The sequence below is a fragment of the Salvelinus sp. IW2-2015 genome, linkage group LG4q.1:29 (genome assembly GCF_002910315.2).
Source record: "Salvelinus sp. IW2-2015 linkage group LG4q.1:29, ASM291031v2, whole genome shotgun sequence".
Classification (NCBI taxonomy): domain Eukaryota; kingdom Metazoa; phylum Chordata; class Actinopteri; order Salmoniformes; family Salmonidae; genus Salvelinus; species Salvelinus sp. IW2-2015.
Window position 1 is genome coordinate 77,174,069 of NC_036842.1, and position 25,287 is coordinate 77,199,355.

Consider the following 25,287-nt stretch of genomic DNA (forward strand, 5'->3'; position numbering starts at 1 on the left):
TGTCCGCTACACATGCCTTGTTTTTTTACGCATACAAAGCTGTTCATTTTAGTCTATTCAAACAGACCCCATTTCAAAGGAAATAAGCACTCAGTGATCCAGTGTGACCAATTAGTGGGTGTGGCCAACATACCTGAACACATGCTGGGGGATAGAGATAGTTTTGTTGATGCTGAGAACAGAATGTATATGTTTTTATWWAACATTCTTTGATGATCTCTGAACRTTACTAAAGCTGTCTTGTGCTTTTTATGGAAAGTTTTCTTAACGTTCTCTGAACAATTTGAGAACATTACTTTAAATAGAACCATGAGGAAACCTGTGGGAAATGTTATGCTGAAGTACTGAAATTACCTAGAAGAATGTTGTTTCTTAAAATTTTCTGAACTATTTGAGAACATTCCCAATGTCAAACCAGTTGGAGAATGTTCCTAGAACATTATAATTTGTAAAATTAAATGTATCCAACGTTCTGTTAAAGTAATGAAATACCAAGATTTTCTTTTTGTTGTTGACTATTTTCTAAGATTTTCTCAGAATGTTCCAAATCCAAGCAACTATCCTGCACCATTCCCAGAAAAAAAAGCATAGGACAACCACGCTCTTACAAAGCTCAAAATATGGTTCTCAGAACATTATGTGCTACCTGGGTTGTGTCTGTGTGTGTCTAAAGGAAAGGTGTGGAAAAACAAACACAAGCATGTTCAAACACAGAAACCATGGACAATTACACACACACATAAACTGTGAGAGCTCACTTGTCCCAGTGACTACTCTTATTCTTGCTAGTTGTGGAAGGGGAGCGCTCTCTCTCTCTCTGCATGCTGGGAGTGTTTGGTGCATGCTGGGAATTTTATGAGCGAGTGCGAGTGGTGTCTGGGGTTAGTTTTCTTGCACCCTATCACACGTACCGGGCATCTACTCCACTGCTTGGGAAACTAGCCTGAACCTCCTCCTGTACCTCATTGCTCATAATGGAGAGGGATGTGGCAGAGGGGAGTCAGGGGTCTGTGGCCTCAGTTGAGGAGGATCAGGAGAAGGATATGGATATTTCTGATATCCCTGCTGATATGATAGAAGCTGTCAATGACTCAATTTACAATCTAGATGAGGTAAATGGGTTCCTAGACCAGACTTTTGGGAAATCTGTTAAATTGCCWGATTTTTTGTTGTTGTTGATAAGTTTGTGAGGTCAGCTGTGGTGTTACAGAAGACAGTGTGGTTAGACCAGTTGAGTGTGAAGAAGCGTTTCCATTTGAGGGAATTTGTTACTGCTGTCACRGCAACAAAAGGTAGTGGGAAATGTGGTAAGGTTAAGARAAACTTAAAACAATGATAATTATCATGTCTCATAGGGTGCTTATTTCTCTTTGTCTGGTTTCTCTGTGGTTTCTCTGTTTTTCCTTTCTTTTTTCTATATGGTGGTACTAAGGGTAGGTTCTCTCAATATTAATGGGGGAAGGGACAGGAATAAGAGGGCTTGGGTATTAGAAGTAATAAAACAGAAAAGGCTTAAAACCTCTCTGGGATATGTGGGACGGTAGCGTCCCACCTGGCCAACATCCAGTGAAAATGCAGAGCGCCAAATTCAAATAAATTACTATAAAAATTTTACTTTCGTGAAATCACACATTCAATATACCAAATTAAAGCTACACTTGTTGTGAATCCAGCCAACGTGTCAGATTTCAAAAATGCTTTACGGCGAAAGCAAACAATGCTATTATTTGAGGATAAAACCAGCAAACAAACACAGACCATCATATTTCAACCCTCCAGGCGCGACACAAACGCAGAAATAAAGATATAATTCATGCCTTACCTTTGACGAGCTTCCTTCGTTGGCACTCCAATATGTCCCATAAACATCACAAATGGTCCTTTTGTTCGATTAATTCCGTCGATATATATCCAAATGTCCATTTATTTGGCGCGTTTGATCCAGAAAAACACTGGTTCCAACTTGCACAACGTGACTACAAAATATCTCAAAGTTACCTGTAAGCATTGTCCTAACATTTCAAAATACTTTTGTAATACAACTTTAGGTATTTTTTAACGTAAATAATCGATAAAATTGAAGACGGGATGATCTGTGTTCAATACCGGAGGAATACAATGTGTAGCATGCTTTCTGGTCACGCGCCTCTAACAAACAGTACACTTCACTGGAGCCTCATTCTGAACATGGCTACTTCTTCATTTCTCAAAGGAAAAACCTCAACCAATTTCTAAAGACTGTTGACATCCAGTGGAAGCGATAGGAACTGCAGGAAGGTTCCTTAGAAATCTGGATTCCCAATGAATACCCATTGAAAAGAGAGTGACCTCAAAAAAAAAAAAATCTGAATGGTTTGTCCTCTGGGTTTTGCCTGCCAAATAAGTTCTGTTATAGTCACAGACAAGATTCAAACAGTTTTAGAAACCTCAGAGTGTTTTCTATCCAATACTACTAATAATATGCATATATTAGCATCTGGGACTGAGTAGGAGGCAGTTTACTCTGGGCACGCTTTTCATCCAAACGTGAAAATACTGCCCCCCATCCAAGAGAAGTTTAAATTTAGTTTATCTACAGGAGACACATAGTGATGAGGCTAATGAGGTTGACTGGGGTATGTGTTGGGAGGGGCAGCATATACTCAGTCATGGTACTAATATCATTGCTAGGGTGGCAATTTTGTTTTCCTCAGGCTTAGGGGTGACTGTGGTATCTACAACAGAGATTTTTCATATTTTTTATGTTTATGCTCCTAATGAGGGTACAGAGCGTATTGCTGTATTTGATCAAATAAAGGAAACCTTAAAACTTCTTGTCAATATGGGGGCACTGTTTTCACTTTGTAAAAAATCCTGCCCAAATTAAACTGCCTCGTACTCTATTCTAGATCGTACAATATGCATATTATTATTACTATTGGATAGGAAACACTCTCAAGTTTCTAAAACCGTTTGAATTATATTTGTGAGTAAAACAGAACTCATTTTGCAGCAAACCTCCTGACAGGAAGTGAAAAATCTGAAATCRAGGCTCTGTTCCAGGGCCTTCCTATTCATTTTCTTGAAATCTATGGATATACATGCACTTCATACRCCTTCCACTAGATGTCAACAGGCAGTGGGAGGTGGAATGGGGTGTCTAGCTTGATCTGAGGTCGAACAAGAGCTCTTGGAATGACGTGACCACTATTTCCTTTGTCGCGGGAAGGACATCAGCATTGGCTTCTGAAAAAACGTTCGGTATAGACGGCTAATATCTCCGGCTTTGATATTATTTGATACATGTGATAATATCATCGTAAAGTATGTTTTTTCAATATAGTTTTATCAGATTATTCAACGTTTATCAGGAGTTTTGGAGTTTTCCAAATTCTTGCGTTAGGTGAAGATGGACATCTTCGCGCGCACTTGGTTAGCTAAGGTTGCTAATTCGACAGGAGAAGAGGACATTCTAAAACCAAACAACAATTTATTCTGGACAAAGGACCCTTGTACAAGATTCTGATGGAAGCTCAGCCAAAGTAAGAACCATTTATGATGCTATTTCCGTATTTCTGTGGAAAATGTTTAGTCGTATTTTCCTTCCTTTTTGCGGGCGCTGTCTCGCTATAACGTAAGCTGTTTGTTATGGTAAAGTTATTTTAAAAAATCTAACACGGCGATTGCATTAAGAACTAGTTTATCTTTCAATTTGCTGTCCAAACATGTATTTTTTAGTTTATGATGAGTTATTTGGTCAGATTAGGTGTGTGTCAGAAATATATCCGGAGATTCTGGGAAAAAGTTGCTACATTTTCACAATGTATAACCACGGTTTTCAGCTCAAATATGCACATTTTCGAACAAAACATAAGTGTATTGTAATAACCTGTGTTATAGGACTGTCATCTGTGAATTTGGCTCAAGGTTAGTGATTCATTTTATATCTTTTGCTGTTTTTTTGCGATCGCTACCTTTGCGGTGAATGAATGCGGTTGTGTGTTTGGCTATTGTGGTAAGCTGATATAATGCTATATTGTGTTTTCGCTGTAAAAAATCTGAAATATTCACAAGATGTTTATCTTTCATTTGCTGTACACCATGTATTTTTCATAAATGTTTTATGATGAGTATTTAGGTATTTGACGTTGCTCTCTGTAATTATCCTTGCTGCTTCGGTGCTATTTGTGATTGTAGCTGCAATGTAAAACTATGATTTATACCTCAAAAATGCACATTTTCGAACAAAACATAGATTTATTGTATAACATGTTTATAAGACTGTCATCTTGATGAAGTTGTTTCTTGGTTAGTGACTAATTATTATCTATTTGGTCGGTTTTGTGATAGCTACCTATGCGGTAAAAAAATTGTGAAAATATGCGGTTGAGTCTTTTGCTATTGTGGTTAGCTAATAGAAATACATATTGTGTTTTCATGGTAAAACATTTTAAAAATCGGAAATGATGGCTGGATTCACAAGATGTGTATCTTTCATTTGCTGTATTGGACTTGTGATTTCATGATATTTATATGCTAGTATTTACTTGTGGYGCTATGCTAGGCTATGCTAGTCAGCTTTTTTACTGATGAGGATGCTCCCGGATCAGGGATGGTGATGAAGTAGAGGTTAAGMCAGTGTGACCAAGAGAGGTGTATGGTTTTAGGGGGGGACTGGAACTGTACTGTAGATTTTACTGTTGATCGCACTGCTGAAGAACTTCACCTGCGGTCAGCAATTTGTCTGTCTGGTCTACTAACTGAGTTTGAGCTTTCTGATGTGTGGAGAGTAAGACATACAAAAGTTAGGCAGTACACATGGCTAAAAGTTAATGAAGGTTGTGTCAGTGCAGCAAGGTTAGACAGGTTGTATGTATCTGAGCAGTACTGTGGTAGGGTAGTAAGGTGTGACATTACTCCTGTGKKTTTTTTTGATCACCTTATATTGTTACTGTTGATATTGTCCTGTCCACGAAGGTCATCACCTTATTGATATTTTCATGTTAAGTTATTACATGATGCCAAGTCTTGTGAAAAGTGTTTGATGTTTTGGGAAAAATGGAGGGTTATTACATTGAATTTTGAGTCCTTGAGACAATGGTGGGAGGTTGGGAAGGCCCAAATATGTGTGTTTTGTCAACAGTATACTGCTCTGTCTAGTAYTGAAGTTAAAGAGACTACCAGGGCCCTTGAACAGGACATAGAATCTACTGAATTGAAGTTGCTCACTCAGAATGACCCCGGACTAGTCATTAACTTACAGGACAAGAGACATGAACTGAGGTCGTTTTTACATGAAAGAGTGAAGGGTGTCTTGATTAGGTCTCGCTTTGCTACCCTCAAGGATATGGATGCTGCTAGGACTTTTCTTTTAACCACTAGGACAGTCAACATTGCAACGCAAACAGATGGTCTGCCTTCGTCTCCCTGATGGCAAGGTGACCACGGACAACGGTGAGATGCGGCAACATGCCGTGGATTTCTACTCTGACCTCTATAAGTCAGAGGATTGTGATCCTCTGTGTGCTGAAGAGTTGTTACATGGACTTCCTCAATTGGACCCTGAGCAGAGAGCTGCTTTGGACTCTGACATTACTCTGCAGGAGCTGTCCACTGCAGTTATGCAGCTCTCGTCAGGCCGAGCCCCACCAGGGATGTGGCTTTATGAAGAGCCTATTTTTTATAACACTGTCATCCAGTCCTGTGCTATGGGTTCAGCCAGCCTACGTTCATGCCTGTTAGGTGTGGGGTGTACCAAGCTGGGTCGTCTGATACGGAGCAGGAGCAGATCGTTGGAAGAGCTGGGAGAAAGAGCGGGGATCCAATCATCTCGGCTACTGAGGATGGTCGTAGCTGAGGCCTGCAATTCCTTGCCAGTACTTCATCGGCACTATGTGACTGATACTTACAATTCTGATCGGTGGACGGAGGGTCTGGATTATGTGTTCCCTGTGCTGAATGTTAGTGCTGCTGCGGGGGCATTAGAAGAGGACGTGGGGATGCTGCTTTCCTTCAATATCCTGGAGTTGGGAGAGTTCAACGCAGTGGGAAAGAAGGCCATGTACATAATGGGTAAAAGTGTCCTGTGCTTCTTCCCTGGAAGGGGTAAAATCTATGAGTGTGTTTGTCCAGGTGCCTCCCCAAAAGGCTGTTGGCGGTCTTTATATAAACTGCCTATTGATAAGAGGACAGCTGACCTCCAATTGAGGATAATACATGGAGCTATAGCCACCAATATTCATCTGGTACACCTGGATCCTACTGTTGGGGAGGGGTGTCCATTCTGTGCTGAGTCTGAAACTCTGGCACATCTATTCTTAGAGTGTCCCAGGTTGGTTGGGATGATTGACCTGATCACTAGTTGGTTCTCAGCTCTGGGAGAAGTTTTCTCTTCCCAATTGTTTATATTTGGGCCAAAGTACAGGTTTAGTCAAAGGGGTATAGTTCTCTTGCTTAACTTTGTGTCAGGGGCAGTTAAATTAGCAATTTGGAAGACACGAAAGAACAGTATTCGGAGACAGGGGTCTGTGGATGTGGTGGGAATGCTGGAGGGGATGTTGGCAGTGAGACTGAGGGTTGAGTTCGCCTATTACAAAATGGTTAATAACATTGGGTTGTTTATGAGTATATGGGGTATTCAGAGGCTGTTGTGTTTAGTTACTGTAGAGGAAGATTTGGTGTTGTGTGTTTAATTGATGTTTAACCATGTTTTTGTTCGTTTGAGTGTTTATTGTGTTGTGGGTTCCCAGACCCAATAAAGTTTTTTTWAACTCAAAACTCTCTCTCCCAAGAATTCAACCATCAACACACATAATTTCCATGATGCTTTGCTCATACAACTAAGGTAAGTAAGGAGGTGCGAAAGGTTTAACCTTAATGTACATCTCTTCTCCTCTTACATTAATTTTCCCCATTATGAACAACAGTCCTGAGAAGGTGACTGTGGGCCCCACGGGGAAATCTGCTGGGACCTGATGTGCTGTACGCCTTTCACCTTTAGGAACGTGGCCATTTCTTGTGGCACAAGCTGCGGACCGTTGTCACTAACGAGTTGGAGTGGCGATCCTCAACCTCTGGACTCTTGCTATGTACATCCACAACCACAAGAAACATTCTGTCTTCGAATGGACCTGCAAAAATTGACGTGTATGCGTTGCCATGCCTCCTCCGGCCAATCCCACGGATAAAGAGGTGCAAGTTGAGGTACATTGGGAACCTTCTGACATGAGGAACTTTGCATTCTGCTTGCAGCAAGTGACGGAATCATAGTATGCAGTCCAAAGATGCTCGTCAGCAGACGATGATCTGGAAAAAGGGTGAACTTCCTTCCGTACAGATACGGGCGAATTTTACGCACTACAAAAACAATGTCTAGGACTTTCCAATCTATCTGTGCTTAGATACTTTCTCCTTTGTTCAATGTCCATGATGCGAAAGCGGTCGGTATCTCTTCACCGGAAGGCATGATATGACACACGATTGCACCTACACCATATGGACTAGYATCACAAGGTAGTTGGATGGGCAATGATGGTTCAAAGTGCGTCAGTGGCTCAGATTTTAGGAGTTTCCTTGGTTTTCAAAAATTCTTCCTCACATTGTTCTGTTGATTTCCATGTTTTGTTCTGACAAAGCAACTGATGCAGCAGCTTCAGCTTTGTTGCTAAGCTTGGGATAAAGCATCCGTTGAAAATCAGTAACCCCAGGAAAAAAGGTAGTTGGCTCATGTTCTGTGGAGCTGGGGCGTCCAAGATAGCCTTGACCTTGGACAGAGCCGTGTGAAGGCCTGTGGTGTCGATGCCGTGTCCGAGGTATTCAACCGATGATTAGAAGAATGCACATTTGTCCTTACGAACTCGCAGTCCATAGTCCTTAAGTCTCTGTAAGGTCACATCCAAGTTCAGGAGATGGTCCTCTTCGTCCTTTCCAGTAATGAGGATGTCATTAAGGTAGCATTATACTCATTTGACTTTTCATCCACATACATCTGCAAGTAGATTTGACAGAGGTTGATTTTGCTGAACTTTGACCCCCAGCTAAACCCGGGAAAAGGTMATTGATGTGTGGTAGAAGATACTGCTCAGCGGACAACACAGGGTTAACTGTGTAATTAAAGTCTCCACATATCCTGATATCCTTCGTACGATGAGTGTTGCCCATTCAACCATGCTGATGGGCTCCAGGACTTTGTTCTTGACTAAAGTGTCMAAGTCAGCCTCGACTTTTGGTCCGATAGCATAAGGTACGAGTCGTGCTTTCAGAAATGTTAGTTTGCTTCACTGTAATGTCCTTCATGCTACCCAGCACTCCATTAAATACATCTCCATGTTTCTTGACGGGTAGGCCTGTGTCTCCATATGTCATTGTACGCACTGATGGCCAGTTTAGTGAGATTTTTCTCCAGCCACAAATGTCCCAGTAGTGATGGATAGTCTCCTTTCACAACATAGTGGCAGCTTTTCAGTTTGTCCATTTAACTGAACTRTGACATCAGTGATGCCTCTCACAGTGWCAGATTCACCTGTGTAAGTCTTTAACACGATGTGTACTGGCTGAAGTAGGTGTTTCAGTCTATGTTTGTAGACTGTGTCTTACACAAGAGATTAGTGGTGTGTGGGTCAGCTGTTTGTACACCCGCAACCGCCCGGAATTGCTAATAACCCACCCACAACTATTTACTATGCCTATATGTGATAAAGTGAAAATCTGAGGCCTGCACTCGACTTTAACCCGCTAATACAGAAAATGCGCTGTAGGCTAGTCGGGGACRGTAGAATGATTTGACAGGGGGTGCAAGATTTTTTTGGCCTGATTTATATATTTATCTGCATATAATTTCAGACATTTTGGTAGGCTATTTGTTAGTCAACTAGTCTATAATTAGATACAAGCAGCTTCTCTTCTGTCAKTAGGCCTACATGTTGCCCTAGAAGACTAAATAGGCTAAACCCTTGCTCATCAGAATGACATAAATCGATAGAATTAATGCTTCCATCTAGTTGACATCGGTAAAGTTTTCCCTGTCATCTCTGCTTCTCTCGTGAAGCAAAGACTTTTACRGAACGGGCAACAAAAAAAAAAGGAACGATTTTCTGTGCAAAAATAAGCTTGGCAGAGGTTCATTTTGCTGAAAGCTGTGAAAACGAAAGCTGTGAAAACGACCCAACAAGTTTCTGATAAGATTTAATATTTTTGTGKTTGAAATAGCCTAGTATYAGCTTTTATGATGCTAATAAAGATAGGACCTCTACAGACGGTATCTAACTGCGCATTCGAATTCTCTCAAGATGCGGAAAAAAATAAATCATATTTCTTCACTCCTGTTCCAAAGTCAAAATTTTGCCTACATTTGGTATTTCCCTTTACAGCAAGAAATGCGACTGGCGAATTTGTGGGCSTAGAGCGCCTCACAATCATCACACATAACACTGCTATCATCCTCTTTTACCACTTCACCAAATCTTTCCCAAACATTACTTTTCTAGCCCTCCCTTCTCTTTATTTTCAACTCTCCATTTCGCAGCTTTTCTCTTATTGAATTAAACTCTGACATTGGCATTTTTGGCTCCATGGATAGACGTTAACTTTTTCTGGCCCTTCCAAAAATCATTTGGCGATTTGCGTGTAGCTATTTGGCACACTTACAGTTAGGCCCTAAAGCTTAGGTTTACACACTAATGCCAGATAGCCTAAAATAATTTAACAAAAAACTTCAATGTGACCTATCGATATAAATTGCACAAGAATGAYAGGCTACATTTATGGATTTTTAAAGTATTGTTTTCTCTTTATTCAACCCGCCCTTCATATATAATCACCCTAAACCTGCCCGCCCCAAAAAGACTCAAGGCTGTAATCGCTGCCAACAAAGTACTGAGTAATGTGTCTGAAAACTTATGTAAATGTGATATTTCAGTTTTATTATTAGTACATTTGCAAACATTTCTAAAAAACGTTTTTTTGCTTTGTCATTATGGGTTATTGTGCGTAGATTGATGAGGAAAAAAACAATTTAATCCATTTTAGAATAAGGCTGTAACGTTACAAAATCTGAATACTTTCCGAATACTCAGTACATATAAAGTGGGTAAAGCAGTATGTAAACATAATTAAAGTGACCAGTGTTCAATGACTCTGTACATAGGGTAAAGCCATCTCTAATGTGCAGGGCAGGGTACTGGGTGGAAGCTGGCTATTGGGGACTTTTTAACAGTCTGATGGCCTGGAGATAAAAGCTGTTTATCATTCTCTCGGTCCCAGCTTTGATGCACCTGTACTGTCTCCTCCTTCTAGATGGTAGCGGGGTGAACAGGCCATGGCTCGGGTGGTTGAGGTCATTGAKGATCTTCCTGATCTTCCTGTGAGGGCAGGCAGTATGCTCCTGATGATGCGTTGTGCTGACTGCCCCTGATGATGGGTTGGGCTAACCGCACTACTCGCTGGAGAGCCCTACAGTTGCAGAAGGTGCAATTGCCGTACCAGGTGGTGATATAGACCGACAGGATGCTCTCAATGGTGCATCTGTAGAAGTTTGTGAGGGCCTTAAGACCCAAGACAAATTTCTTCAGCCTCCTGAGGTTGAAGAGGGGCTGTTGCACCTTCTTCACCTCACTGTCTGTATGAAGGGACCATTTCAGGTCGTCAGTGATGTGCACGCCAAGGAACTTGAAGCTTTTGACCCTCTCTACTGCGACCCTTCAATGTGGATGGGGGTGTGCTATCTCTGCTGTCTCCTGTAGTCCACGATCAGCTCCTTCATTGTGTTGACATTGAGGGAGAGGCTATTTTCCTGGCACCACTCTGCCACGGCTCTCACCTCCTCCCTGTAGGCTGTCTCGTTATTGTTGGTTATCAGGCCTACCACTGCTGTGTCGTCAGCAAACTTGATGATTGAGTTGGAAACGTACGTGGACACGCAGTCATGGGTGAACAGGGAGTACAGGAGGGKGCGTGGCGAGGATCAGCGTGGCGGAGATGTTGTTGCCTAYATTCACCACTTGGGGTTGGCCTGTCAGGAAGTCCAGGACCCAGTTGCACAGGGAGGGTTTCAGACCGAGGGCCCTGAACATAAGGCAAAATATTCTGTGGTCTGATGAGACAAAATTAAACTCTTTGGCCTGAATGCAAAGCGCTGTCTGGAGAAAACCAGGCACAGCTAATCACCCATCTAACACTATCCCTAACGTGAAACAGGGCGGTGGAGCATCATGCTATGGGGATGCTTTTCAGCGGCAAGGACTGGGAGACTGGCAAGGATAGAGGAACAATGAATGGAACCAAATACATGCAAATCCTTTATGAGAACCTGCTTCAGAGTGGGGGTGAAGATTTATGTTCCAACAGGAAAACGACCCKAAGCATACAGCCAAAGCAATGCTGGAATGGCTTCAGAACAAGAATGTTAAAGTCCTTGAGTGGCCCAGCCAAAGCCCAGACTTGAATCCCATTGAAAATCTGTGGAAAGACTTGAAGATTGCTGTTCACCGCCACTTCCCATCTAATTTAACAGGGTTTGAGAAAATCTAGGAAGAATGGGAGAAAATCCCCAAAACAACTCAAATCTGTAATAACCACCAAAGGTGCTTCTACAAAGTATTGAATCAGCGGTGTGAACGCTTATGTAAATTAGATATTTCTGTATTTCATTTTCAATACATTTTCTAAAATTTTAAAAACATGACTTTGTCATTATGGGGTAATGTGTATAGCTGGATAATTGTTGTCTTTTTTTACCTATTTTGAAATCAAGCTGTAACTCAACAACATGTGGAATAAGTCAAGGGGTATGAATACTTTCTGAAGGCACTGAATTCAATGCCCTTTGCACACACTGAATTCAATGACCTTTGCCAAGGTCAGATTACTTTCAGTCAATAGTCTCTTTTGTGTAACTTCACTGCGTAGCCTACATACTAGTCTGTCTCTAATGGTGTCATTTAGAACATCATTAAACTCACAGTGCTCTGTCAGCAAACATTGTCACTGATTTTCCCTCTTCCTGATTTATTCTGTGGAACCTTAACCTTTCAGCAATAACTAGTGGTTTTGGTGAAAAGTGTCCTTTCAGTATTTCTACAATGTCCCCATATGTCTTATTACGTGGCCTGTCTGTAGCAGGCTGCGTAATAAATTAAATGCCTTCGACCCCATTACACWAAACAAATGTGGCACAATTTTGTCCTCATCAATGTMATTTGCAAGAACAAAATATTCCAACCGTTCTTTATATAAGTTCCAGTGTTCAATGCTTTCATCCAACAGTACAATGTTTCCAACAATTCCAGCCATTTTTTGTTTTTCAATAGGCTCCTATCTCCTGATTGTCACTCATTTTAATATTGTCCTCAACCACGGCAACGTTCTGTTCTGCCACGGCAACATTTTCCTCAGTCACGTGATATGCATTCACTTCACTCACTGACGTTTCCTCCTCAAGTTTGYTTGTTAWGCAGTTTTTAATTACAAAGTTCATCTTCAAAGTTGAATAAATGTCCTTTCCTTTACCCACTGTATATTCCTCCCTTTTTAAGCACRTTGTTTTCCCGCTCCAACGCTCGTCTCAAATGATTTTCTGCCGTCCCTGACGATGCTAACTCTCTCTCTTAGCTAGCTTGATTATGCATGAACTTGCATCTGCTAGCGATACACGGTGCTACCACTAGCCTAGACTGTACCACATAAAATAATAGTTTTAAACATGTTAAAACCGACTTCTTCTGGACAGAATAGTCACTGTCGGTTCAGACTTACTCGTCGCCAATCTTTTGTTATGTCTTGTGGGTTTCATAGCCACGTCTTTATAACAATTCAATAATGATGAGACGGGAAAGCGGAATTCAGTTCAACCATTTATATGAACCTGATAATTTAAACACAAAACTCCCATGATGTTTTGTGCATACAACTAAAGTAAGCCAGGCGGTATGAAAGGTACAACCTGGTATATATACAACACTGGCTACTGACAGGGCGATGATGAACAGAATAAGGGTATGCAGATCACAGGAGGTTGGTGGCACCTTAATTGGGGAGGACGGGCTCGTGGTAAAGGCTGGAGCGGAATCAGTGGAATGGTATCAAATACATCAAACAGTAGAGCTGTGTTCAAATACCAATACTAACATTCTGTATACTACATACTTAATGAGAATATACTAGCATATATTTTTTTATTTACTTTTATTTTGTTTATTTATTTAAACCTTTATTTAACCAGGGTAAGGCAAATTGGAGAACCAGTTCTCTTTACAATGCGACTGGGGGCAAGTAAAGCAAAGCAGTTCGACACAATACAACAACACAATGTTAGTTACACATGGACGTAAAACAAACATATAGTCAATGATAACGAAGTGCAAAAAACAATAAGTCTATATGAATGTGAGCAAGTTGAGGTGAGATAAGGGAGGTGATAATATATACTATTAGTTAACCTTTTAGTATACTGTAAACAACACTGGTATCCTTTCAGTTGAGCGTACTAGAGCTTCGCCTGTCTACCAGAAGTTGATGCTGTTGCTATGAAACCTCTTGCTAGCTTTTTAGAATAACCAATTACTAGCTAGACATTTTATGATTTTGGGTGTGTTCTTAATCTGGAGTACCAGAAGGCCCTCTAGGCATTCGTAAATTCAGAGCATTGTCAGATTTTTGTCAGATTGTCTGTTTGTAAATTCAGAGCGTTTCGCTCTCGGAGCGTTCAGAGCACACACTGGACATTCTGGCCTCACAACGGCAGTCAAGCACCCAAGCTAACGTTGCCTAGCTACTTCCAGACACAAATAAGAGAACACCTCACTCTGACCATTTTACTCGCCCTAGCAGAGATGATTAGGCTGTTTTCATGTTATCCAGAGCGTTGGTGACTGTAACTGTGCTGCTGGCAACAATTGAATTACTTTATTATGCTGATGATTACTGACACCGGCCATATTCAACTGGCGTTGAGCGTTCGTAAATTCATCAGTTATTCTGCGCTCTGGTACACTCAGACGAGAGTGCTCTGAAATCGGAGTAGATAGCCAKAGCGAATTTACGAAAGCACCAGAATGTCCATTRAGAACGCACAACGACTAWWCCACTTAGATAAACTAAGAATTACAGGGTTAATCAGGTCAATAAACATTGGATAGTTAGATAGATAGCATATAGAGTGGCAAGAAAAAGTATTTGAACCCTTTGGAAATACCTGGATTTCTGCATAGATTGKTCATAAAATTTGATCTGATCTTCATCTAGGTCACAACAATAGACAAACACAGTCTGCTTAAACAAATAACACACAAACAATTAGACATTTTCATGTCTTTATTGAACACACCGTGTAAACATTCACAGTGCAGGGTGGGAAAAGTATGTGAACCCTTGGATTTAATAACTGGTTGACCCTCCTTCGGAAGCAATAACTTMAAATGAACTTTTTCTGTAGTTGCGGATCAGACCTGCACAACAGTTAGGAGGAATTTTGGACCATTCCTCTTTACAAAACTGTTTCAGTTCAGCAATATTCTTGGGATGTCTGGTGTGAACTGCTCTCTTGAGGTCATGCCACTGCTCTCCAAATCAGGTTGAGGTGTCCAGGATTCTGCACTGGGCCGACTCAGAAGGCGTATTTCGTGCTGTTGAAAGACATTCTGTTGATTGATGTTACTTCTGTGTTTTGGTGTCGTTGTCCTGATGCATCACCCAACTTCTGGTTGAGTTTCAATTGGGCAGACAGAGAGCGCCTTACGGATCTCGCGGCAAGAATGTTTTTGAATAAACGGTGGAAATGTTTCCATCAAGGACTGAAGCAGGCGTCCAGGCGGCTTGGAGGCGCAGCAGCTCCAGACATGCAGCTCCTCCGCATAACTCTTACAGTTGCATGAGGTTTTGAATGTGGGGTGTGATTGTGCCTTTTTCTCCAACACATAGATTTGTGTTCTCCCTTCCCCAAAACAACTCCAACTGTAGTTATCTGTCCACCGAATATTATTTTGCCAGTTGCGCTGTGGAACATCCAGGTCATTGCAAACTCAGATGTGCAGCGAATGTTTTTTAGGACAGCCAAGTTGCTTCTTCCGTGGTGTCCTCCCATGAACACCATTCTTGTTTAGTGTTTTACGTATCGTAGACTCATCAACAGAGATGTTAGCATGTTCCAGAGATTTCTGTAAGTCTTTAGCTGACACTAGGATTCTTCTTAACCTCATTGAGCATTCCGCACYGTGCTCTTGCAGTCATCTTTGCAGGACGGCCACTCCTAGGGAGAGTAGCAACAGTGCTGAACCTTCTCCATTTATAGACAATTTGTCTTACTGATGAACATCAAGGCTTTTAGAGATACTTTTGTTACCCATTCCAGCTTTATACAAGTCTTAAATTATTAATCATATAATCATAATCATAATCATCTTCTGAGATCTCTTTTGTTTGAGGCATGGTTCACATCAGGCAATGGTTCTTGTGAATAGCAAACTCAAATTTTGTGAGTTTTTTATAGGGCAGGGCAGCTCTAACCAACATCTCCAATCTTGTCTCATTGATTGGACTCCAGGTTAGCTGACTCTTGACTCCAATGAGCTTTTGGAGAAGTTATTAGCCTAGGGGTTCACATACTTTTTCCCACCTACAGTGTGAATGTTTAAATTATGTATTCAATATAGACAAGAMAAATACAAKAATTTCTGTKTCATTAGTTTAAGCAGATCAAATTTGATGACCAATTTATGCTGAAATCCAGGTAAATCCAAAGGGTTCCCTTACTTTTACTTGCCACTRTATTTAATATACTGGCAAGTTTGATGTATTAGTAGCCAACTAACATTAGGTAGCTAGCTAACATACTGGTACATACTGSTGTAATGATATGCTATGTAGTTYGTAAGGATAGCATAGCTAACAAATTGTCAGCCAATATAACTTGTAAGGTAACTTACTTGAAAAGTCATTACTTTATTACATTGCTCAACATTTTCTTAACATTTGTCATAATTAGTTAAAGCAATGAATTTGTATCCACTCTCATTGGACTTCGGCTGCATATTTTCTGCCATTTTCTTCAAAATCTGAAATGGATATGAAGCCACGCCCACTTTCTGAAGAATTGCATTATGGGCCCTAAAAGCACGGAAATAGTGCTGCTCGTATACTTCGTATTTTGACTAATGCAGTACAACATCTGGGAACTTTTGCCATACTAACTATATCCATACTTTGACCAATAAGCATACTATTTACTCAATTTACGTCACAAATAGTACGGTTAGTAAGGTTAGTATGAGTATTCGAACACAGCTATGGTTTGATGCCATTCCATTTGCTCTGTTCCAGCCATTATTATGAGCCGTCCTCCCCTCAGCAGCCTCCACTAATGCAGATGCACGCCTGCTACCAGTGTGGGACTGATCCAGTAGAGAGAGTGCTCAGGACAGGTTGAGAAACTCATGTCAGTGTGAAGAACTGCAGCACACTTTATTTTGGTAGAGCTTAGTAGATGGAGAAACTGTAACTGACCTGAACACGCACACAAATAAAGCCTATATAAATAAGGTGTAGGTGACGATAGCTGCACACTCTGACCTTCAAAGGTTTCAGAGTGAACCTGTTTTTCTGAAGGCCCAGACTCTCAGTATAGCTTACCTAATGAAGTGTGGGTGTGGTGTGTTTACCTCATGAAGTTGGTCACTCTGGCAYCCTCTGAATGTCACCAAACGGACCTAGTACAGGTTCACAACCGTTAAACAACCTTTCTATGCCAGTTTATGAATATTCTCTGTGCAACATCACCTTGCCTCTCATTGAAGGCTTTTAATGAATATAGCCTTAAAAATGTACAGTGGGGCAAAAAAGTATTTAGTCAGCCACCAATTGTGCAAGTTCTCCCACTTAAAAAGATGAGAGAGGCCTGTAATTTTCATCATAGGTACACTTCAACTATGACAGACAAAATGAGAAAAAAAATCCAGAAAATCACATTGTAGGATTTTTTATGAATTTATTTGCAAATTATGGTGGAAAATAAGTATTTGGTCACCTCAACACAAGCAAGATTTCTGGCTCTCACAGACCTGTAACTTCTTCTTTAAGAGGCTCCTCTGTCCTCCACTCGTTACCTGTATTAATGGCACCTGTTTGAACTTGTTATCAGTATAAAAGACACCTGTCCACAACCTCAAACAGTGACACTCCAAACTCCACTATGGCCAAGACCAAAGAGCTGTCAAAGGACACCAGAAACAAAATTGTAGACCTGCACCAGGCTGGGAAGACTGAATCTGCAATAGGTAAGCAGCTTGGTTTGAAGAAATCAACTGTGGGAGCAATTATTAGGAAATGGAGACATACAAGACCACTGATATATCTCCCTCGATCTGGGGCTCCACGCAAGATCTCACCCCGTGGGGTCAAAATGATCACAAGAACAGTGAGCAAAAATCCAGAACCACACGGGGGGACCTAGTGAATGACCTGCAGAGAGCTGGGACCAAAGTACAAAGCCTACCATCAGTACACACTACGCGCCAGGGACTCAAATCCTGCAGTGCCAGACGTGTCCCCTGCTTAAGCCAGTACATGTCCAGGCCCGTCTGAAGTTTGCTAGAGAGCATTTGGATGACCCAGAAGAAGATTGGGAGAATGTCATATGGTCAGATGAAACCAAAATAGAACTTTTTGGTAAAACTCAACTCGTCGTGTTTGGAGGACAAGAATGCTGAGTTGCATCCAAAGAACACCATACCTACTGTGAAGCATGGGGGTGGAACATCATGCTTTGGGGCTGTTTTTCTGCAAAGGGACCAGGACGACTGATCCGTGTAAAGGAAAGAATGAATGGGGCCATGTATCGTGAGATTTTGAGTGAAAACCTCCTTCCATCAGCAAGGGCATTGAAGATGAAACGTGGCTGGGTCTTTCAGCATGACAATGATCCCAAACACACCGCCGGGCACAAAAGGAGTGGCTTCGTAAGAAGCGTTTCAAGGTCCTGGAGTGGCCTAGCCAGTCTCCAGTCTCAACCCCATAGAAAATCTTTGGAGGGAGTTGAAAGTCCGTGTTGCCCAGCAACAGCCCCAAAACATCACTGCTCTAGAGGAGATCTGCATGGAGGAATGGGCCAAAATACCAGCAACAGTGTGTGAAAACCTTGTGAAGACTTACAGAAACGTTTGACCTCTGTTTACATCCCTGTTAGTGAGCGTTTCTCCGTTGCCAAGATAATCCATCCACCTGACAGGTGTGGCATATCAATAAACTGTTACCTATAAGAGTCTAAGCCCTGTCTAAACCTGGGGGTTCTACTAAACTATATGGAATTGTTTTAAGAAGGTCACCCCGATGGATATTTTGCTATTTGATTTGGAATTTGAAGACCCCTTGAAGTATAAAAAATATATATAAAAAATGAATTGATGAAAAAGTATTTTTGGCCTTACTGCTATTAGCCCATTTAAACGCATTGAATAACAGATTCTCTACATGGAACAGATAGTCCCCCCCCCAAAATGTAAAGGAAGTTTGTCCTGAAGTGTCTGTCCTATATCTGAGCGATATAAGAAAGCTCAGGAAACGTTTGTTATTTTTTATGTACGTGTATTTAACCCCTTATTTTTGGCACTAAACAGTCTCTATATACAGTGCCTTCGGAAAGTATTCAGACMCCTTGACTTTTTCCACATTTTGTTACGGTACAGCCTTATTAAAAAAAGGATTAAATAAATAACAATTCTAAGCTATCTCCACACAATACCCCATAGCGACAAAGCGAAAACATGTATTAAAAATGTATTAAAAATTTAAAACAGAAATACCTTCTTTACATAATTATTCAGAATCTTTGCTATGAGACTCTAAATTGAGCTCAGGTGCATCCTGTTTCCATTGATCATCCTTGAGATGTTTCTACAATTTGATCGGAGTCCACTTGTGGTAYATTCAATTGATTGGACATGATTTGGAAAGGTACACACCTTTCTATATAAGGTCCCACAGTTGACAGTGTATGTCAGAGCAAAAACCAAGCCATGAGGTCAAAGGAAGTGTTCGTAGAACTCAGAGACAGGATAGTGTTAGTAAGGCACAGATTTGAGGAAGGGTACCAAAACATTTCTGCAGCATTGAAGGTCCCCAAGAACGCTCCCCATTCAACCTGACAGAGTTTGTGAGGATCTGCAAAGAAGAATGGGAGAAACTCCCCAAATACAGGTGTGCCAAGCTTGTAGCATCATACCCAAGAAGACTCGAGGCTGTAATGGCTGCCAAAGGTGCTTCATCAAAGTAGTCTGAATAGTTATGTAAATATAATATATATATTTTTTCTATTTAATACATTTGTAAAAAAAAATCTAAAAACCTCTGTTTGCTTAAGTCATTATGGGGTATTGTGTGTAGACTGACAAGGGGAAAAACAATTTAATAAATTTTAGGATAAGGCTGTAACGTAACAAAATATGAAAAAAGTGAAGGGGTCAGAATACAGTATATACTTCCATAGATTTTTTCCATTTGTACAGTGGGACCTTCAGACGAGTAATGTGAGCAAAACCGACATGTACGTGTTCGTGAGTGTCTACCCTTTCCATAGAGGGGTCATATTAGTGTGTAGCTCAAACTGTTCTGACGCTACAGACGATTTTGAGAGAAGACCGATTTTCGGAATGTCTCATGGTCTGACAAACACCACTCTAATTCTGTTACCTTTCACCACAGATGCATAAGTGCGACACAGGCGGATGCAGTGGATTAAGATGTATCCAACGCAAAAAAGACATATCTCTAGCTAAAATGAACAGATTTTTATGCGGATTTTATTATTATGCAAATTAGATTTCCCCAGGGGAGCGGACATCGACCATAGCGGGTTAAACAGCATGATTATTACAAGGGTGCCCCATGTGCTGGGGACAATAAAAGGGCACCCTAAAATGTGCAGTTTTGTCACAGAACACAATGCCACAGATGTTTCAGGTTTTGAGGGATAGTTTGCTGACTGCAGGAATGTCCACCTGAGCAGTTGCCAGAGAATTTAATGTTCATTTCTCTACCATAAGCTGCCTCCAACATCGTTTTAGAGAATTTGGCAGTACGTCCAACCGGCCTCACAACTACAGACCATGTGTATGCCGTCTTGTGGGCGAGCGGTTTGCTGATGTCAACGTTGTGAACAGAGTGCCCCATGGTTGCGGTAGGCTTATGGTATGGGAAGGCATAAGTTATTGACAACAAACACAATTGTATTTTATTGATGGCCATTTGAATGCACAGAGACACCGTGACGAGATCCTGAGACCCATTGTCGTGCCATTMATCCGCTGCCATCACCTCATGTTTCAGCATGGTAATGCACAGACCCATGTCGCAAGGATCTGTACACAATTTCTGGAAGCTGAAAATGTCCCAGTTCTTCCATGGCCTGCAAACTCACTAGTTAKGTCACCCATTGAGCATGTTTGGGATGCTCTGGATCAACGTGTTTGACAGCGTGTTCCAGTTYCCACCAATATCCAGAAACTTCMCACAGCCATTGAAGAGGAGCTGGACAATATTCCACAGGCCACAAACAACAGCCTGATCAACTCCATCCGAAGGAGATGTGTCACGCTGCATGAGGCAAATGGTGATCAAACCAGATATTGACTGGTTTTCTGATCCACGCCCCTACCTTTTTTTTTAAAGGTATCTGTGACCAACCGATGCATATCTGTATTCCCAGTCATGTGATATCCATAGATTAGGGCCTAATTCATTTATTTCTATTGACTGATTTCCTTATATGAACTGTAACTCAGTAAAATCTTTGAAATTATTTGCATGGTGTATTTATATTTTTGTTCAGTATATATTGAACAAATCCACCTTGCATCGATTAAGGTTCCAAATGTTATGGGCCCCCTAAACTGGTTCTGTGCCCSACCTTGGCCACCCCATTCATAATGTTCTTGACACCAACCTGGTCTCTGAGCATTTCATATTATTCTGTACATAAATCCGAGATTCTCCATTTAGTATGATAAGGTTACATAAGACAGATGGTTAAAAACTAAATTAGGTCTGGTCGGGTTAGATAGATGGGTTTATGACACAAATGTCTAGCAACCCAAAGGTTGTGAGTTTGAATCTCATCACAGACAACTTTAAGCTAATTAGCAACTTTTCAACTACTTGCTACTTTTTAGTTACTTTGCAACTACTTACCATGTTAGCTAACCCTTCCCTAACCCTTTAATCTAACTCCTAAATGTAACCCTAACCTTAACCCTAACCCCAAACTCTAACCCCTAGCCTAGCTTCCATTATAGAGCTAGCTAACATTAGTGGCATAGCTAGAATTCATAATATATAGTTTAGAAAATGTGTAACATATTGTATGTTTTGCTAATTTGTAACATATTTATACGTTTTGCAAATTCGTAAAATATAATACAAATTGTCATTCGTAAAACATCATACGAAATGGTGGTGATGAAAATCCACAAAATAATACATACCAATACGATACGTATAATATCATWCTGGAGTATCTCGGATTTTTGTACAGAAAAATATTAAATTCGGTGAGACCAGGTTGCAAGCTATATTTCACAAGGTGGATTGGTTCCTTTTGGGTCATAACTTTAGAAACTYCAGGTATACAGCCTTGTATTCTAGTCCCAGCAATAGCCTAACTAACCCCCTACATATTAAACGCGGTTCTCATTTACATTTATCGTTCTATGTGCTTCGGTCACAGTATCATCAAGATTTACAGACGCTCCGTTCGGATCTGCGCGCCTCATTGTAGAAACATGCGGTCGCGACATTTKTTTTGATCAACAGTATATGCCGTGGTGGTGTTTAACGTTGGCGCATGTCTTGGCGCAGACGAATTTGTTTTGATAATGCTTTTAAACGTCGCAATTGAGATCTGAGCAGATACTGCCTTCATCTTTCAAACCTTGACGTGTAGCCTATCACACATTGATTCGCTGTCACAGTCAAGATGGTAGGATACTATCCAACTAAAGTTGCATTGATTGACCAACTCAAACTGTTGAATGCGCGTTCTAGCACATGTAGTAGCCTACTGAAGTTAAAACCCAACCCCCCACAGTAAAAGTAGGAYAAGACACGAGTCTAGGTAATTGATTTATCCTCACCCTCTCCATATTTAGCGCTTCGATCACTGTCTCTCCCGCCCCAACGGACACCTCGGCCCCGTTTCCGTTGGATGGTTGAGACTGCTCGCTCCATCTGGTCTCGGCTGCATGCAACATCTTCCACAGGTTGGGGTTGCATGTCGACGATGAGAAGGTAGTAGCACCATCCTCAACTTCGGTTTGCAGTTCGGGAAACATGGCCGGTAAGGTTAGGTCTTTATCTGGAGAAGGGGCGTCAGTCTGTTCAGTTTTCTCGGCCATAACTGGACTGGTGTTGTGGGGACTGAACTAAATAACCTCTTCTTTTGAAAGTATGAAAAAAACATAGGTAAGGGCGGGTCTGAGCAGAGGTATGGTCTGTCCAGTAGGCTAAGTACCCACATACCTTCCACATTCCAAAATGATGACTATGGTGACTTTGAAAATGATGACCTTCCACATTCCAAAATGAAGACAGATTTTACTGTCTATGTTTGTGACCCTGATGACCCATTTCACTCTGCCAGTATGTGTTCATTTTCAACACATAACACACAAAGCAAAAGGCACAGTGACATGTGTTTACAGTAAACCCTGTAGTCATGATAGCCACACAGAGAGGCAGATCACATCCACATTAAGGATTTAGGCCCACAGCCCAAAACTATTTTGTAACTTCCATTGAATTTCCATTGAAACTTCCATTGAACAACCCCTCACTGGATGGCAGTCCWGTGAAACGGTTCACTGGACTGCCATCTATTAAACACAAAGAAGGTTGCAACACAGACAATGATGAAGATAGTCAGTAGTCTTTACTGTCAGGGTGAGTGTTCATGAAGTCTTTGCTCTGCCCTTCATGGGGCAACTCAGGTGCTCCGGGGGTCGTTTCCGAGGTAACCGGTAGCAGAGGGTGTGTCTGCGGAGCAYGAGGAGAGGCGGCAGGGGAAGGCTTTGGGTGGTGGAGGTGTGTGTCATTCCTAAAGTCTGAGGGTCCTCTGTCTGCGGCCCATATCGTCCACGCCTTCAACACACAAACACACATACAGACACACACGAACACATATGTGACTTGTTCCAGGAAACTAGGCGTATGTCGGGCGTCACTACTTCACAGGAGAACATAAACTTTTACATTTTTATCAAAATGCGTTTTTTGGCAGAAATGCCTTCTTGAACATGTGAACTTTCATGTGCCTTAATAACAAACTTGTATGCCATCTGTAAATGGGCTATTGTTATTTTACTGCTGCTCTTTAATTACTTGTTACTTTTATTTCTTATTCTTATCCGTATTTTTTAAAACTGYATTGTTAGTTAGGGGCTCGTAAGTAAGCATTTCACTGTATTCGGCCCATGTGACTAATACAATTTGATTTGATATACAAATACAATTGTTCAATTACGAGCCTAGTTGGTTTAGCCACAGAAAAGGGGGGGGGGGCAACCTTCCCACTAGCCATGATTGGCTGAGATAATGAGTGGGCTGGACATGCCGAGAGATGAGTTCGGATTGGTCTGCCATGTAGCAGCTTCTGTCTATTTGAGCTGGTCAGTATGTGTAGGTAATCCTGTCTAACGCAGGTATATCGTGTAGTAGAACTGCATAAGTGTTGCTCTCCACTTTCTGGAGGACCGAGTTTTGAAATCAGTAGAATTAGAGTATGATAGCTAAAGAGATGGAGAAAACACCTGTCTCCGGATTAYATATTCAAACTAAGTAAGGGCAACCGTGGCATCCGTGACAGGGAGAAGCATCCATTCCATCTATACGGGTAAGATAGACTAGCTAGCTACATTTTCAGTTATTACACATTTCTAATTTTGACAGAATCTTTTTTTTTTTTTAAGGGGTGGATCAGCTTAATATTGCGGAAAGAATGTTGTTTCCAATGTAATTGTCTGCATCATTTCCAATCCCCCATATTTTTTGGGTAAATACTGTATATATATCCATACACGCATGCATACATATACACATATATACACATGCCTACTGTATATAGACATACATACTTTTTWAAAGAATATACCTTTATTATTATTCCCCGCAAACCCTACCACCGATCCCCCAATTGGAGTAAACTAATAAACACTTCTGCTTTTACCTTCAATTTATACATCTTATACACATTTTACAGACACAGTCTACTTTACAATAGTTCTCTCTTGTTTGTTCTATTTCTGATGTCCATCCAGTTTGATTTCTATTTGTAACTGTGCTATTTCACAAAAGTTCCGAACCTATATACATTTTACAGATCCCGTATGCTTTACATTGTTTATCTTGTTTGTTTACCCCTCCCATCTATCTCTCAACATCATCCATTTTAAACAAGGCCTAAAAGTGTCATTTTAGTTTAATTCCACATGAGGACGAACAAATATAATACAAATGTTAATTCAAGATATACTAATTGATTAAAAAACTATTTCGAAGAATTTAAAAAAAAAAGTATATATTTTGTGAATGGAATCAGTAATAGGACTGGTGGAGTTATGTCACACATGCGCTAACAGACAATATGATGTTCTGCACTAACCAAAATTACAACAATTAATTGCAGCATTCATCAAAATGTGAAAGAGGCAAGTAGCAGTAAAAAGAGTATGGACTTGGTGTGTGGCCTGGTTATTAAAGGAACATAAATGGTTAAAGAAAGTGGTGATAAAATAAAAACCTATACCAATTCATTTAAGGCCAAAAAATGCAGCTGTGCAATATAATTGCAAAATGTCTGGGAAGAGATTTTCGATGTCCCATTTCATGGCACATGGTTTGATTGATACGCAAAACAAACGCGGCATTCAAAACTTCGAATTTTTCAATTTAAATACTATACAGAATTCTTGCAACTAAAGAATGTTATAGATATGGAGGATACAAATCTTCCTCCAGTTCTGCAGATTCTGCCTGTGAGGAGGCAGAGGTCATTAGATAATTTTTTTGGTATTGTCCATATGTAGCTTTGTTTTTGGTGAGGTCCAGGAATGGCTGAGATTGCAACATTTTGCCTAGAACTAAGCACAGATAGCAATATGGGTGATTTGAAAAGGCCAAGTCAATCAATCAATAATATAAATATTTTAAAAAATTTATTTTTAATTTACAATCTGTAAAGCTATGAATAGGAAGGTTTCGCATATTTATGTGAAGCGATCAAGCACAGTTGGATAAAACTTATTTGCAAATAGAAATACGAAATGGGATGTAATG

At 40.8% G+C, this 25,287-nt stretch overlaps 1 pseudogene; it reads right to left on the reverse strand.

Annotated features, from left to right (window-relative positions):
• LOC111962574 (putative adenosylhomocysteinase 3) overlaps positions 1-22,415 on the reverse strand; it is a 37,625-nt pseudogene extending 15,210 nt beyond the window's left edge.
• Positions 22,416-25,287: the final 2,872 nt, after the last annotated feature.